Below are 16,879 nucleotides of genomic sequence, written 5' to 3'. Positions count from 1 at the left end.
AACAATAAGCATAAATCTTGATATAGAGTTAGATATCCACTCCACTCCTCTTAAACTCTTCCAGAACTTTCAGCATTGCAAAGTTGATGATAAAAAAGGTGCTAGCCCATCTAGTTCATTCATATTAAGTTCTATGTTTGCTTGACTTTCAGGGTTTTTCTTTTTCTTTTTTATACATCTCATTCAATTTTGTCAACAAATCAGTTGAGTAGCTATCGCATAACAAGATGAAGACAACTGTGGCTCACTCAGCTTCAATGTCAACAAGACTGACACCATCAGGAAACCATCAGGAAACAGGTATAGGGTATTTAATTCATTTTACTCGCCACTTAGATCAGTGCCACTCAGACTCATTTCATAAGTATTACTTGATGAATGAGATATCTGAATTGTTAACTGTGTGTCCAAGCTTTCTATTGCCTGACTCAGACCTTTGAACACCAGTGTAATGAGAAGAAACTGAACTTACACTTAATTTTATCCCCACTTTCAGCTCAGATTGGTGACAATGAGTTGCAGCCTTGGGTTGAATGAAAAATGATGTTAAACTGATTTGTTAAGAAAAGATAAAAATAATGTGACACTTGAAAGTGAATCAAATCTGACCATGAAAACCAACAAAAATTGAAGAACACTAGCTTTATGGTAATTAACAATTTGCACAATGAAACAATATGCCATGCTAATAAAACTGTAGCAAAATAACCTAGAGAACTCCAAAGAAAAATCAAATAAGTGCCTTTAAAAAAATTATTGACTCTGATACACCAACCCTTGACACTAACACTTAAAGTGATCATGAACCATGCCAGGCCCTTTGAACCGTACCATTCCATTGTATATAGAATCTTTTCTGAGTTCCTGGCACAAGCCTATATTTGTTTAATATCAGTCGTGCATTTACTCCCTTCCAGCCAGGGCTTGCAGGCACCAGCTGCTTACACGTCTCCAGGAGGAGGCAGGGGAGTAACTTGTTCGCTCTGCACACTGTCTCCTGTCAGAAAACTTTCCAAGTCACTGAGGGCTGTGCGAGATTGCAGAGTTGAAGGAAAGTTTGGTCTTTAGTATTTCCTTTTCTGTCTTCTTACATTAAAAGCACTAAACACAGACTCAACCAGTGTCATTTCATGGGGGCAATTGCACTGCCTCTGTTTCCCGATGACCTGGATTGTGTGGCAGTCAATTGTTCAAACAGTAATGACTCCAAAACCTTTTGTAACCTCTCTGAGCTGTCTAGGATATGACAATATGCAACCATTCTTGAGGTGTTGTTTAGGCAGCAGCAAAGACTTTCCCAGGAGAAGACAAAGACATGGAGAAAGCCTGCTAATGGTAGAGAGAAGCTAAAGGTGTAAAATGAAAATAACAGGAAAGTTATACAACGGTCTTATGGAGGGTAATCATTAACACTGACTTCCTGGCCAGCCACTAGAGTTCTCGGTTCACACTGTGCCTCTAGACTGGCCACCACCTCCTTGCCTTGCTACCGAGAGACTGGTGAATTGTGAAGGTAATGATCTGTTGCTCAGATTACTAGAGAAAAACTACATAATTTGAAACGCACTAGTTTGAGTTGTAGTTTTATAAGTCATTTTGAAAAGAGCAAGACATGCACTATGGACGAAATAATAGACGTGACAGGAAACAGGGGCCGAATGCCTCAAACTGCTGGAGAGCAGAGACCAGTTCACCTAGATTTCACTCAGGGAGCCTGGCTATGCAGAATGCCCTGCTTGAGGGTGTGCAAACACAATTATAATCCAAACCTTATGCTCACAGAGTTTTACAAGCAAGTGTTAACTTACACTAGACATGCACTTTACAAAAGGCATTCACAAATGTTAGCTCATGTGATCCTTTGGGCAGGGCTACCTAGTGGAGAGAGAACCTAGGGAAGGTGGTTTAGACCTTGCTTCCCAAACACCTGAGAGTGAAGTGGAATGGAACCATGATTTCAGCACCTGGGTTCTTTGTGCTTACAACAGGTGACTCTGAGTAGTTTACACCTGTGTGTGCATGCTAAGTCATTTCAGGCATGTCCAACTCTTTATGACCCTATGGACTCTAGCCTACCAGGGATCCTTTGTCCATGGGATTGCCCAGGCAAGTGGGTTGCCATGCCCTCTTCCAGCAGGTCTTCCTGACCCAGGAATTGAACCTGAGTTCAATTTGGCAGCTCCTGCATGGCAGGCAGATTCTTTACTGCTGAGCCACCAAGAAGCTCTTGGAGAAGGCAATGGCACCCCACTCCAGTACTCTTGCCTGGAAAATCCCATGGATGGAGGAGCCTGGTGGGCTTTGGTCCATGGGGCCGCTAAGAGTCGGACAAGACTGAGCAACTTCACTTTCACTTTTCACTTTCATGCATTGGAGAAAGAAACGGCAACCCACTCCAGTATTCTTGCCTGGAGAATCCCAGGGACCGGGGAGCCTGGTGGGCTGCCGTCTATGGGGTCACACAAAGTCGGACATGACTGAAGTGACTTAGCAGCAGCAGCAGCACCAAGAAGCTCTAGTTTATACCAAGGAAGGGAGAAAAATATACCTAATGAGCAAGTCATAATCTGAGAGATGATATCCTAGGATTAAAGCCTCGTATTTTGTTTCCTTTTTTTTATCCATCCACAAACATACTTGTAGCAGTCCTTTGAATCATCAGTTACTTACTTGCCACAAGTGTTGGCCAATTAGAAATAAATACTACTTACATTTATTACGAGGTGGCTCAGGGGTTAAAAATCCACCTGCCAATGCGGGAGACTCAGGAGACATGGGTTTGATCCCTGTGTGGGAAGATCCCCTGGAGGAGGAAATGGCAACCCACTCCAATATTCTTGCCTAGAAAATCCCATGGACAGAGGAGCCTGGCTTGCTGAAGTCCATGGGGTCACAAAGAGTTGTACACGACTGAGCATATGTGCACATTCATTATATCATCATTATAACTTTCTTAGGGAGGAAAAATCCTTAAGAAGTGTCCATCTGCTTAATTTTGCTCTAAGAATTGAAATGATTGGATCTTTGTTGAACATCTTGAATTTCTTTTACTTTTTTTAAAATAAAAAGTATAAGACCATAGTTGTGAATTTTCAGAAACATCTTTCTGTGGAAGGCAATGGAAATCTAAGGGAAACACACACAGTAACACACACACACACACACACACACACACACACACACACCCATAATGCTTTACTAACATCCTGTAACATTCTTCCACCAACAAAGCACTAAAGATGCAAAGTACCAAATGGCAGATGATAAATCATAGTTCTCTGCCTGTTTTCCATTTGGTATGGCTGTACTCACAACCTTGATAGCAATAAGCAAACCTTCTGTTTCTTCTTCAAAATTTTTATGGGATAATCTCATGTCCTTTTCTTCCCCTATTCCTCCCCGCTACAATTCAGCTCACTCAGAAAATGCTATAAAGTTTCAGAGAAGAGGTTTGCTCAAAGCAACTACAAATAAAGTGCATGTACATAAATAACTTAGCCTGACTTTTTGTTTAATGTCCAAGATGATTGGAACAGATTGTATCATGAACTACTTTCCCTTTGGCTAATTAAATAGCAGTCCCCACTTACCATAAAGCATATTCTTATTAAAACAAGTATCTATAGTCACTCTGCTGGATAAATTACTCCCAAGTAGTGCCATAAAGCCCATTACATTCCTGCTTTAGGAATGGAGCAGGTCCAAACAGACAATCAAAGGATTTCACTGGGATTATTTTAGATTAGAAAAACTAAGGGAGACATGCAGCCCTGACAAGATCATAAAGGCATAAAGGATAAATTAGCAGTTCCATACCAAACAAAGTGCTCTAGTGGTATCATAGTATATCCAAAAGTAAAAACAAATTCCTACTGTATTAACCTTCGCCAAAATGGAAATCTGTTTATGCAGAAATAAAAATGTCATGAACAACTGTTATCTCCTTGCAAATCAAAATGACTGTTTTGAATAATAATAAAAAAATCCTTTCAAACCAATGACTATGGAAAAGTGCCATAGGGAAGAAGATGTCTTCATTTCAATAAATTGCTTTCTACATTTAATAGAAAAGGTTATGTTATGATTTGTCATGTTAATGAACCATTATTGCATAACCATATTTTTATTGCAATATATTACCTGCTAAATGATGCCGTTTTTTTCAGAAGAAAAAAACTTTGTCAAACAGATTCTATAGGAGTTTTTCTTGCTGCCAGTTGTTAAATCTTTCAAAAGCTGTCAGGAGTCTCAGAAATCAAGTTCAAAATAACATAACCAACATGAGTATAGGCATAAGCTAGTTGATTTTTAAATTGTAATACAAAATTGCCAGAGAAATACCTAAACACAAAAAGCTATTTAAAAAATGAGATCATCTTATCTAACTTGTCAATGTAAGGGACAAAGCCTGTGAAGTGAAATTTAACCCACAACTTCTATAAACATAGCTAGACATTTGAGTGCTATGGGCTTTTTTGTTTTTTCCAGATTAATTTTTCCTTAAATGTATCATGCACCAGAGCCTTCATGCACTCAGCCTGCACAGATCCGGTCCACGGCAGCCACAGGTAGTATGGGATGCTAATCGGCCAAGGCAGTCAACTGGCTCAGTTCCCTACTTTGCCTCAGTCAAGCATGCCTTTCTCTCATAGGATGAATGGGTGGCAAAGACACTGGTCCCTGCCCTGGAAACTTCTGCAGGAAAGGAACCATACTTGTTCTTACAAATGGCATTCTGGATTTGCCCTATGTCTTTGCACTGATTCACCACATTGCTTTTGACCGACAAGACTCTGTCCTTGGCATTACAGTAAGAGCGACACCAGCTGGGATTCCCTTAGAATATCCCAAGCTTGTGACAGTGAACTAGTTGCCTGATGGAAACAGAGGTGGGTTATTTAGGATTATCTTCCTGCTTAAGCTGCTGCTGCTGCCGTCATATTCTTGGAGGGAAAGGACAGGCAAAACGAAGGTAGGAGCTGTCATTTCCTTAGGTATTGCCTGACTTGGCTGTCAGTTTATGGGTGTAGTCACCTTTGGCTGCTGCTGACAGACATTACAGCCCATCATTCATTCCAGAGATATTTTTTAAAAGTATTTTATGTGACAGCACTGCATTAGGTGCTGGAAACAAGAGTGAGCAAAGTTCTTACTCTCAAGCAACTTTAAGTCTAGTGACAGAGACAAATATTTAATGAGTAGTCAAGAGATTGGATATTTGGGATCTGCAAAAAAATTATAGATTGGAGAAATTCTTTCCACTTTTAAAAATGATACAAATATTATACAAATTATGTATGTTGCAGAACACCTAAACAACTAATACTGTGAAAATTCTCTAACTTCTCCCTCCAACCTACACCCTTTCTATAGGTGAATATTGCACTTTTACATTTAAAAATAATATCTAGATAAGTACCCACCTCTGTACTTATATGAACACACATACAGGCTTACTTTTCTTTTTCACATACATAGTCTAAATATTATTCTGCTTAAATTTATGTCTTAGAAAAATTTTCATGTATATATATATAAATATAAAGCTACCACTTATTGCAATGATTAAATTCCTGTATATTGACAGAACATAATTTATATGACTTTTCCCCTTTTGGTGGGTGTATTAATTTCCCGTGGCCGCTGAAACAATTAGACACAAACTAGATGAATTAAAACAACAGGATCATATTTTTTCATGATACTGTGACCAAAAGCCTGAAATCAGTATTGATGGGCCAAAAGCAGCTTGGCAGTAGGGCTACACTCGCCTCCAGAGAACCCATTCCTTGCCTCTTCCAGCTTTTGATTTCTCCAAAGGTGCTCAGGGAAAATCCATTCCTTGCCCTTTGAAGCCTGCCAGCACTCCTTGACTTGTGGTCACATCACTGTAGTTTTCAAGGACAGCATTTTCAGATCTCTATCTGCTCTGTTTTCATGTGGCCTTCTCTTCAGTGTGTGTTAAATTATCCTCTGACTCCCTCTTACAAGGCTACTCGTGATGGTATTTAGGGCCCATCTGGATAATCCAAGATAATTTTCTCATCTCAAAATTCTTAGCTTATTAATATTCTAATTTTAAGTCAAATTTGGAACTAAATTATGGTCCTCCTTTTGTCATAGAAAGTAATAGTCACAGGCTCTAGACATTAAAACTTGGTAACTGTGGGGGTCATTATGCTGTGTACTATGGTGGCTATTTAGGTTTTTATATTTCTTAATAAAACAATACAGAAACTATGATCATTGAAATTTATATTTGTACACATGTGTAACTATTTTGCTAGATGAGATTCTTAAAAGCAAACTTTCAAAATCAAAGAGTACAGTTTACAAAATATTGTTAAATAATGCCAAGTATTCTCTGAAAAATATTGTTTCACAACACTGTATAGTCTACAAAATACTTCATGGAGTGCTTTTTTCCTATTTTTGGTAAAATTATATATTTTATCTTTGTTCTTATAAATTTGAAAAGTGAAAACTGACAGCTTTTCATTGTTGATTTGAATTCTCTTCATTATTAATAGGTTTAAAAATTTTTATCTGTATAGTTTCTCATTCTTCATTTTTCAACTTTTCTTCTTAATTTGTAAGCAATCATTTTAAAATTGACATTATTATTTTATTCTTATATTTTTACCAGTCTATTACTTATCTTTATGGACTTGTTGAAAGAAATTATAATTAATTTAAAGTCTACAATATTTTCCTTTCACATATTTTAAGTTTTGCATCTTATTCAGAAATATCTTGCTCATTCTAAAAAGATGAAATGTATTCTTACAGTTTCTTCATTTATTTTTTTTTCCTAGTTGTCAGGAATTTAAGTGTTAGGTAGCAGTCTAGTTTAATTAGCTCTCTTTCCAGTGGATGACCAATTATACCACTGATACTTTAAAACTAATTTATCTGCTCTCACACTAATTTTGAAAACTACCTTTATCATATATTAAGTACTTAAGTACACCCAGAACTGTTTTGAACTATCTACTGATTATCAATGATTTGTTTTTATAAGGAATCTCCACACTGTTCTCCATAGTGGATGTACCAGTTTGCATTCCCACCAACGGTGTAAGAGAGTTCCCTTTTCTCAACACCTTCTTCAGCATTTATTGTTTGTAGACTTTTTAATGATGGCCATTCTGATGGGTGATATCTCACTGTGGTTTTGATTTGCATTTCTCTAATACTGAGTGATATTGAGCATCTTTTCATTTGTTTATTAGCCATCTGTATGTCTTCTTTGGAGAAATGTCTGTTTAGATCTTTTGCCCACTTTTTGATTGGGTTGTTTGTTTTTCTGGTATTGAGTTGCACAAACTGCTTGTATATTTTGGAAATTAATTATCTGTTAGTTGTTTCATTTGTTATTATTTTCTCCCATTCTGAAGGCTGTCTTTTCACCTTGCTTATAGTTTCCTTCAATGTGCAAAAGCTTTTAAGTTTAATTGAACTGCCATACAACCCAGCAATTCCTCTGCTGGACATATACCCTGAGGAAACCAGAATTGAAAGAGACACATGTACCCCAGTGTTCATTGCAGAACTATTGACAATAGCTAGGACATGGAAGCAATCTATATGTTCATTAGCAGATGAATGGTAAGGAAGTTGTGATACATATACACAATGGAATATTACTCAGCTATAAAAAGGAGTTAGTGCTAATAAGGTGGATGAAATTGAAGCATATTTTACAGTATGAAGTGAGTCAGAAAGAGAAAGACAAATACTGTTTATTAATATTAAATATATGTAATTTAGAAAGACAGTAATGATGATCCAACATGCTGGGCAGCAAAGGAGATACAGGTGGAAAGAACAGACTCAGTGGGAGAAGGCAAGGGTGGGATGATTTGAGAGAATAGCATTGAAACATGTATATTACAGTATGTAAAATAGATGACCAGTGCAAGTTTGATGCATGAAGCAGGGGCACCCAAAGCAAGTGCTCTGGTACAACCCAGAGGGGTAGGGTGAGGAGGAAGGTAGGAGGGGGTTTCAGGATGGAGGGATACATGTATACCTGTGACTGATTGATGTTGGTTGATGTATGGAAAAAACCATCACAACATTGTAAAGAATTATCCTCCAATTAAAATAAATTAATTAAATATTTTTTTAAAGTATTCATTTTTGCTATTTTTGAGAGTTCTATGAGGGTTATGTTCTGTGAGGGTTATATTCTGAGAGTTCTATGAGAATTATGTCTGTCTCTCCATTCTGTACTTCAGTGGTACACAGGGTACATCTATATGCATATATATACATATATATACACACACACACATTTACATACAAGCATTCAGTTAATGTGCCAGTAAAGCATAAGACTTTCAGTTAAATATGAATTAGTATAACTGTGTTGCAAATATTGAATGAAACATACAATAAGAAAAACTATTCATTGTTTACTTGAAATACAAATTTAACTGGTTTCCCATATTTTTACCAGCTAAATCTAAAACTATACAGTTGGTATGTATTGAACACCCCCATTATAATTTTGTAATTATATTTGTTATTATATTTCATAAATATATTTATCATACAGGGAAAATTTCTTCTTAGTGTTCTCCTTTTATAAAAGATTTTGCTTATTTTTAAGAGGTCTCCATCCTGCATAAATCTCAGAATCATTTTGCTAAGTATTTTTATTGGGATTGCATTAAATTTATCAAAAGTCTTTATTTTGCTTTCTGTATTTCAATAATTCTCAATACTCAGACACATTGAAAAAAAAAAGGTGATGAATAAATAAATAAATAATTTTGGCCTATATATGTTTAATGTTTAAACACTAAAGGCATTATCATTTAACAAAGAACAAGAAAAGAATGAAAAACTGCCACCTTTAGAAATTTTAGCCTCTTTATAAAACAAGGAAAAGGCATGAAATACATGAATACTGGCACATGGAAATTATTTGCCCATAATATAATTTCTTACCTAAAAGTTCCTATTTAGAAAACCCAAAGAATCAATTAAATATATTCAAATTAATATGAACTAATTTAGTAAGTGAATCATCTATAAAATAATTGTATAAAAAAGTAACTTTTATAGATTTTCAATACAATAAGTTAGAAATCATGACATAAAAATATCATTCTTAATATGAAACAAAAATATAAAATATCTAGACATAAGCTTAACCAAATATACCTAAGTTTATATAAAATACTCAGAATTATAAAATTTTACTAAGAGATGTGAGAAGTCTTTAATACATTAAGAGATATATTATATTCTTGGATAAGAAGTTTTAATGTTGAAAATGAGATTTTTATTGAAATTACTTTCAAATTTATTATAATCTTTATGATACAGTTTAATTTTTGACGTCTTTTGCAAATCTGAAAAATCTCTCAAACATGTCCTACACCCCTTTTAATAATGTAGTCTTATGAATATGTCTTCCCAAGTCTGTGGAAAACTATTATATCTCATAAATCAAGTTTGCTAACTTAAAATACACATTATCTGAAGTTATAAAATTGCTTGATTGATATTTTTACATATCAAAAACCAGTTGCATTGTGTACCCAAAGTTAATATAATTACTGATGACAAAGAATGATCAGGATTGTTTAGAAAAAATAATACTATTAATAACTAAGAAATAAAGAAGAATGAGAGAAGAAAATGGCAATCCCACGGATGGAGGAGCCTGGTGGGCTACAGTCTATAGGGTCGCAAAGAGCTGGACACGACTGAGCGACTTCACTTTTTCAAAGGAGAATGAGAGGAACTTGTAGTAGCAGATATGAAAGAGCAAAATAAAGCTATGAAAACCAGAATAACTTTTTTAATGAATGAATAGATAGAAAACAGGGCAGATTAAAAAATGAACAGAACTACTAAGTAAAAGCACAGTACCATCCTCTAATACTCCTGGTCATTGTTTACCCCAGTACTGAGCCAGTAGTAGTCTTTCTCCAAGAAATCTTTTTATGAGAGACTGGTTCAAAATGGCAGACTTCATGTGTGACTCAACCGTCCTTTCCTCTTGCGGTTCCACTTAGTGCAGGATGTTATATAGTTACAAACATATACCATGCAATGCTGGTAGAATAAAAAAATTGAGCAGGGATAGACTACTAGAAACAAACAAAAAAAAAATGAGAAAAACATGAAAGTTGTAAAACACACGGTGCTTGATTAACCAGGAAAATATAACAGGGAAATAGAGAGCTTGAGATACCAGAGGAAGTGATTCTTTCTATCCAAAGCAATGACAAGTATAGAGCCATAAATTTCCGGACTAAGAGAGTGGGAACAGGGTAAACATCAGGGGAACTGGCTGAAACAAAGATTCAGAATAACTGAGTGGGTTGTGCCTCTTCCTCACCACTTTCTTTGTGAAGCAAGGGATGAAGGACTTGACTGTAATTTTCTCTTGTTCTTCCCTTGATTCTTAACAATTCCTTTTTTATGAATTCATCATTTTAAAAAGCTGTGTGTGTCCTTAAATTATATCTTAACCAAACCAAAATGTAAGAATAGAATTTAGGAAACAAGTTGTTAGAAGATTTTCCTTTATGTTATTTGTAATTTGGTTGCTAATCAGTCCTCTTATTGAGGAAACTAAAGAGTCATAACCCGGAGAAGGCTATGGCACCCCACTCCAGTACTCTTGCCTGGAAAATCCCATGGGCGGAGGAGCCTGATAGGCTGCAGTCCATGGGGTCGCAAAGAGTCAGACACAACTGAGCGACTTCACTTTCACTTTTCACTTTCATGCATTGGAGAAGGAAATGGCAACCCACTCCAGTGTTCTTGCCTGGAGAATTCCAGGGACGGTGGAGCCTGGTGGCCTGCCTTCTATGGGGTCGCACAGAGTCAGACACAACTGAAGCAACTTAGCAGCAGCAAAGTCATAAAATAAAATAATTTTAAATTTTAATCAACTATACCCCATGCTATAGTCATACGAAAAAGGTTAAGTTTGGGAAATGTAGGTGTACCTTGATCCACATGATCTAGGGGAGTGAGTATACACTCTGACACAAATTACTCACTCATTTGTGTGGTCGGTTCCCTTTATGATTCTATTGGAGAACAATTGATTGTTACTTGACAACAGTAACCTTTCTTTAAGATAATACAACTTCATTCCTCATTGAATATATTTCTTAAATAGACTCTATGAGGAACACAGTTCCACATAGCTAAGAGAGATATTTTTATCAGTTATATCTGCTGTTCTAAATTAACAGAATGGGCATTCTGAGATACAAATCTAGCCATTGTGAATGTGGTTGACAACAATTAGTGTTCATTCCTACTTTGTTCTGCCCACCCTAACTGAAATTTGCAAATGAACTAATTATATTGTTCTGTTGAATCTGAGATACCACACACATGATAAACCCTTTAGATAATCACTTGACTTTCCAGGATGTATTTACTGAAAAACAACATCATAACACAGAAGACCCCAAAGTCTTAAATAGTCTGTGGGCTTTTCTCATAATGTATTTTCTTTCTTCTTTTTTTAATAACTATTTATTTGGCTGCGTCGGATCTTAGTTGCAGCATAGATCTTATTTGCCCCACAGCATTCAGGATCTTCCCCTACCAGGGATGGAACCCACATCCCCTGCATTGGAAGACAGATTCTTAACCCCTAAACACTGGATCACCAGGGAAGTCACTTCATAGCTTATTTTCTGTCTTTCTCATCTTCCTTGTTCTATCTAATCCATGTTCACTCTGATAACCCATCCTCTCTTCTGTTAGCCAAATGTGAAGTTACCCTTTGGCCAAGACAGTTTTTAAAAAACTATATTTAACATCATTATTATTCCATTGTCACATTAGCAGAGGTCTTGATTTTTTTAGCATAAGTTTATAAATATCAGCCCATTAGAAAGTTGAGACTCTAGTTTTACCATTTAATTCAGAAATGCGTCTTATGTCTGTTTGGTCTTACTATCTTGTTCTACTTTTACTCTTAAGATGGATTCTTTAATATGTCATTTTAGAGTAGAAATTAATAAACAGACAATTATAAAAGTTGAACATTAGGCAGCTGAAGGAAGCTGTGCTAGAATGGGAGCCCACAGCCCCACATAGCTGTGTCTCTAGCAAATCTTAGCCTTTAATAAAATAGTTTTTATGCATCATCCTGGTTATCTGTGTGTTCACAGGTGTTTGAAAGGCTATCATCTGCAGAATAAAACACCCCATGGCACCAGGACAATAAAAAGTGGTGACTCTCATCTATCTTTGCCTGAGGAAAAGAAGGCTTGAGAACATATAGAAATAGAATGTGGGAGAGAAAGAAAAGGCCACAAGCAAACTTTAAATTGTTTCCAGTTTGGGTCAGTGGAAGGGGTATGCACCACAGGGAGCTAGAAGGCATTGACCTTGCCGTCCAGCAGGTGCACTTAGAGATGTGGCAAGATGGCCCAGTACAAGGCCCTGCTTGGCACAAATGTAGCTGTGACCTAAATTAAGGAAGCAGAGAGCCACATTAAAAAGCAAGATAAGACCCTAATCGCATCTTTCTGGAAAGAGAGAGAAAGATATTGTGAACAGAATAGATTGGAGACAAAGGACAAAAGTACGCACAAATACATATCCCAAAATGTAGACAAATTCCCTTTAAATACAAAATTGAGAAATCCAGTTCGAAGGGATACATTTGGCAAGTGGGCTGAGGGTTTATTTATTTCACTGCTATATTAGCTTTAGCCTCTCTGGCATATAAAACATTCTATTAAACAGGAAAAGGTCTATTTTTTCAAGTATAAGAAAATTTTCTTTACAAAAGTTTCTTTTAATTGTCCAAACTATTCCAAACTTTTCTCTATATTAAAAGATTAAATGAATCAAATAAATTCTGAACTGAAACTCAAAGTTCTTCTGTCATTATTTTCAGATGAATGCAACCTTCAGAAGAAGGCAAAATAGGGATAAAGAAGTGAGGCCAAAAAAATCTTCTTTCCAATGCTTGCACCTAATTGTCAGTGCCAAAGTCTCCTTGCCTGAATTTCATTCTGAATGACTAAGGGAAGAGTGTCATTGTAACCAGAGTTCTGGGGAAACCTGAATGATATTATTTTATTTAGGAGAATGGGGCCACCTGAGCAAACAGACAACCCAAAATTGGGCCTGATTTGAAACAACATAACTTGTCCTCAGACACTTAGCCTCCTGGTAAGCTGGTTACCTGTTAGACAGGATAACACAGCCCCAGCATCTATTTTCAAAGATTTCATCATTTCAGATATGTGGGGGAAACACACATTGCCAGACACACAAAATAAACTCTAACATACTGAAGGGCACCAATTTTCTTGTACCTGGAATGCTTATGTATTTGAGTCAAGTATTCTGAGTATGAAAGGGAGGTACATCGTAGAAACAGTGGGGTGTAATGATTTTCACTGGAGTGGAGGGAGATTTATATCATACTGAAGAGCATTCAAAAGAAAAAGGTCTATGCATGGACAGGGTGGACACGTTTTACTAGGTTTCTCCCTCTCCACAATTTTACCTTCCCAAGCTTGAATTTATAGGCTTGGGTTTCATAGTGTAATTACTGGGTTTAATATCAGAGAGGAGAGCAGCTTTGGTTTTTGGAGTATGTTTGGTGTTTATTCAAGGGAAACAATCTCCAACGTAGTTTCATTTTCTTTTCATTTTCACTGGAGTGGGGGTGGGGGATGAATACTGATGTTTATGGAGTTTAAGGGTCTGGCAGCACTGGGAACTGCAGAACTTTGTTTATGCAGCGTCCAGTTTCAATCCAGAGGGTGCCAATGCAAACTTCTCCAGACCACCACGCCAAAAATGTCGGCCCTGTCTTGGAGGAGCAGCTTTCCCAAAGCAGAGGAGAGGTTCTCAGAGCCAGCTTAGTTTGCAACTGAACTGGGGAGAAAGCCCAAGCACTAAACCATGCTGTCTCAAGCACAGCAGTTTAAAAATATGCTTTTTATCAGATTTGCCTCATATTTTGCCTCATATTTTTTATCACAGCAGGAGCCTGCCTTCACCAGCTAAGCCGATTGACTGTGTCCTCTATCAGCATTCGGCTTTGATATTCATGTCTTCAGGAAGGCGCCCTCCCTTTCACTTATACTCTTGCTGGGGTCTCTTTATGCACCCACGATTACCACAGTCACAGCATCTGTCCCCCAACTGGGAAGGAAGCTTAAACTCATCAGGATCACCTGCATATCTGCTAACTGTGGGTGCCATCAGAAATGCAGTGCTGTCAGCACTTTCTTTCCATTCTTGAGACATTACAACTCCACAGCCCTTGGGGGGTTTCTTTCTAACAGCTGGAAAGTCCTGATTTTCCATACAAGTTGCTTCTTCCTCCTCATATTGCTTGGTATCAGGGCCAACTTCGTAAGGCAGTTTTTAATGAACCCGTAGCCAGTGTGTTAAATATGTTAGTTGAGTTTTTCCATAAAGCCAAGCTAATATAACCCGATTGTTTTCTTAGGCACCCTGTGGGGAGTAAGGAACATAGAGGGTAGGAAAAGTGGGGGTGTGTAGTTGATATAGTTGGTATGCTGCCAAAGTTACCCACCTTTCAAGACTTCCCACCCAACAGTGAGCTGATGGCCTTCATGTTAGCTGAGCTTTCTAAAATAAGGAGCTCATCAATACAGCGGAGCCCAGAAAGACTCAGATTTGGAGTATAAGCCTTTGGGAAATGCTGCCATACTGAGACAAAAGTAGCTCAGTAACTAGCATGAACAAACTTTGAAGTCAAACTCTATGCTTTCTACTTTCTTCCTAGAATTCTTGTCACTGCAAAACTATCTAAGATCACTGCCAAACTATTTATGATGTTAATCAAGTGCAATAAAAAGACATACACTGTATTTGTTTTTCTGTAACTTGCGTTGCCTGTGGCCTTTGTCCAGTGCCTACTAGGCAGCACATTCTCAAGTGCTGGGGGTGGTTTCGGATTATTTCTGTGTGAGTTCACTATACAGTCCTGTGAGAGGCGGCAAATATCTGTCAGTAGTCAGAGCAGTTAATTTAAGCTCAAACCTCTAAAACTATGAAGTGAGAAGGCAATATCAAAAATTTAAAAAAGCAAGCAAGCAAACAAACAAAATATCCCAAGTGCAAGAAGTTAGTTAAAATCTCATACTCTTGAGTCAGACTACCTGAGTTTCAGTTCTAGCCGTTCACTAGCCGTTATGGTCTCAGGCAAGAGTTCTAACCTTTCTTTGTCTCAGTTTTCTCTTCTGTAAAATCGGATACATATAAAAGATAATAATAGTATTTACTCATTTTATTAGAGTGATAATTAATTGACAATATCTGTAAGAGGTTGGTGATTAATATATAATAAGTTCATTTAGATATTTGTTACATAAAATACTCTCAAGATGTGGTCACTGGTTAAAGGATAATATTCCCTTGTCAGATTTGAAAGTACTATAGGAGGAAAGAATGCCTACATTACATAGAACTAAATTCATCAATTATGAAATATTCCAGCATCATGGTATATATTCAAATTAAAAGGAATCATTGAAAACTAAGCATTTACAACATTGCCAACGATGATAATTTAAAACACTGTATAACATTTATAGCCAAACTGACAAAGGGTTTGAGTTCTAACTCTGATGTTTACAAACTTGTAACTAAAATTTCTTCATTCTCTTTTCCTCATCTGTAAAAAGAGCTTTTATAGCACTTATTGCAGTAGATTATGGTGAGGACTAAATAAATGTTTAGTACAGTGTTTGACATATAGCAACCATCCAGTAATATGGACAATTTTATTTTTTTAATTAGGAGGCTTCCCTGGTAGCTTAGACGGTAGTGTCTGCCTATAATGCGGGAGACCTGGGTTTGATCCCTGGGTCAGGAAGGAAAAATGGCAACCCACTCCAGTATTCATGCCTGGAAAATCCCACGGACTGAGGACCCTGGGAGGCTATAGTCTATGGGGTTGCAAAAAGTCGGTCACGACTGAGCGACTTCACTTCACATACATTTTTGGTAATGAAACTTCAGTATAGTTATCAAGAAGTAGGGTTCTTATAGCAGAAAATCTTCCTGATTTTAAGGACTCAAACTAACAAAGATCAGGTTTAAAGATTAACCAACATCTTATTTTATGACATATTTTGGGACTTATAACTGTCAAGCAATGGCACCTATCAAAAGGAAAGATTTTATTCCCCTTTTAATCAACATTAAAAAAAAGAAATGGTTAATTATGACATGAGAGATGATAAGTGTTCATGGTTAGCAATGGTGTTTCTAAAAAGCATACCTAAAACTAGAAATTAGTAAAGGGAAAAGTATACAGCCTTTTAAACGGATGTAAAATAATTATTGATACAAATTTCTAAGAACTTTCTCCTGGAGTTTATATTTTTATTTCAGTTCTTTCAGTAGTTTTTATTTATGAGCCCCATATGTTTTGTTTCCTGTCAAAATTGATTTGGCTCCATCTTGCTTCAAACTCCTCACATATAAGGAATTCAAAGTTATATAATCTTAGATCTAGGAGATGCCTTATCAATCATCTAATCAAGACTTCTTATGAGGAAGCTGAGGCTCAGAGAAGTGAAGTAGTTGGCCCAAGCCCACAGAGATGCTCAGAGGTAAAGGCAGGTTTAGCATCTAGGATTCCCGGTGTTCCCATTTAATTTAGTGGAATGAAAAAATTTTGTCAAAGTTGCTGGAGAAGTGACAACAATCATCAGGTTTAGTTTTGTTTGCTAAGTGTGCATGTGTAAGACTGTTTATTTCCTCTCAGATACCATATCTACAGCTCCAGTAGCTGTCACAGGGTGAATAATGGTGCCTAGACTATGGTCTTCTGTGTAAGTAAATAAGTTTCCCAAACAGACTGAATATTTGATTTTAGTACCTGCTTCCATTC

The sequence above is a fragment of the Odocoileus virginianus genome, chromosome 5, assembly GCF_023699985.2.
Source record: "Odocoileus virginianus isolate 20LAN1187 ecotype Illinois chromosome 5, Ovbor_1.2, whole genome shotgun sequence".
NCBI classification, from domain to species: domain Eukaryota; kingdom Metazoa; phylum Chordata; class Mammalia; order Artiodactyla; family Cervidae; genus Odocoileus; species Odocoileus virginianus.
This window is presented reverse-complemented; position numbering follows the sequence as displayed.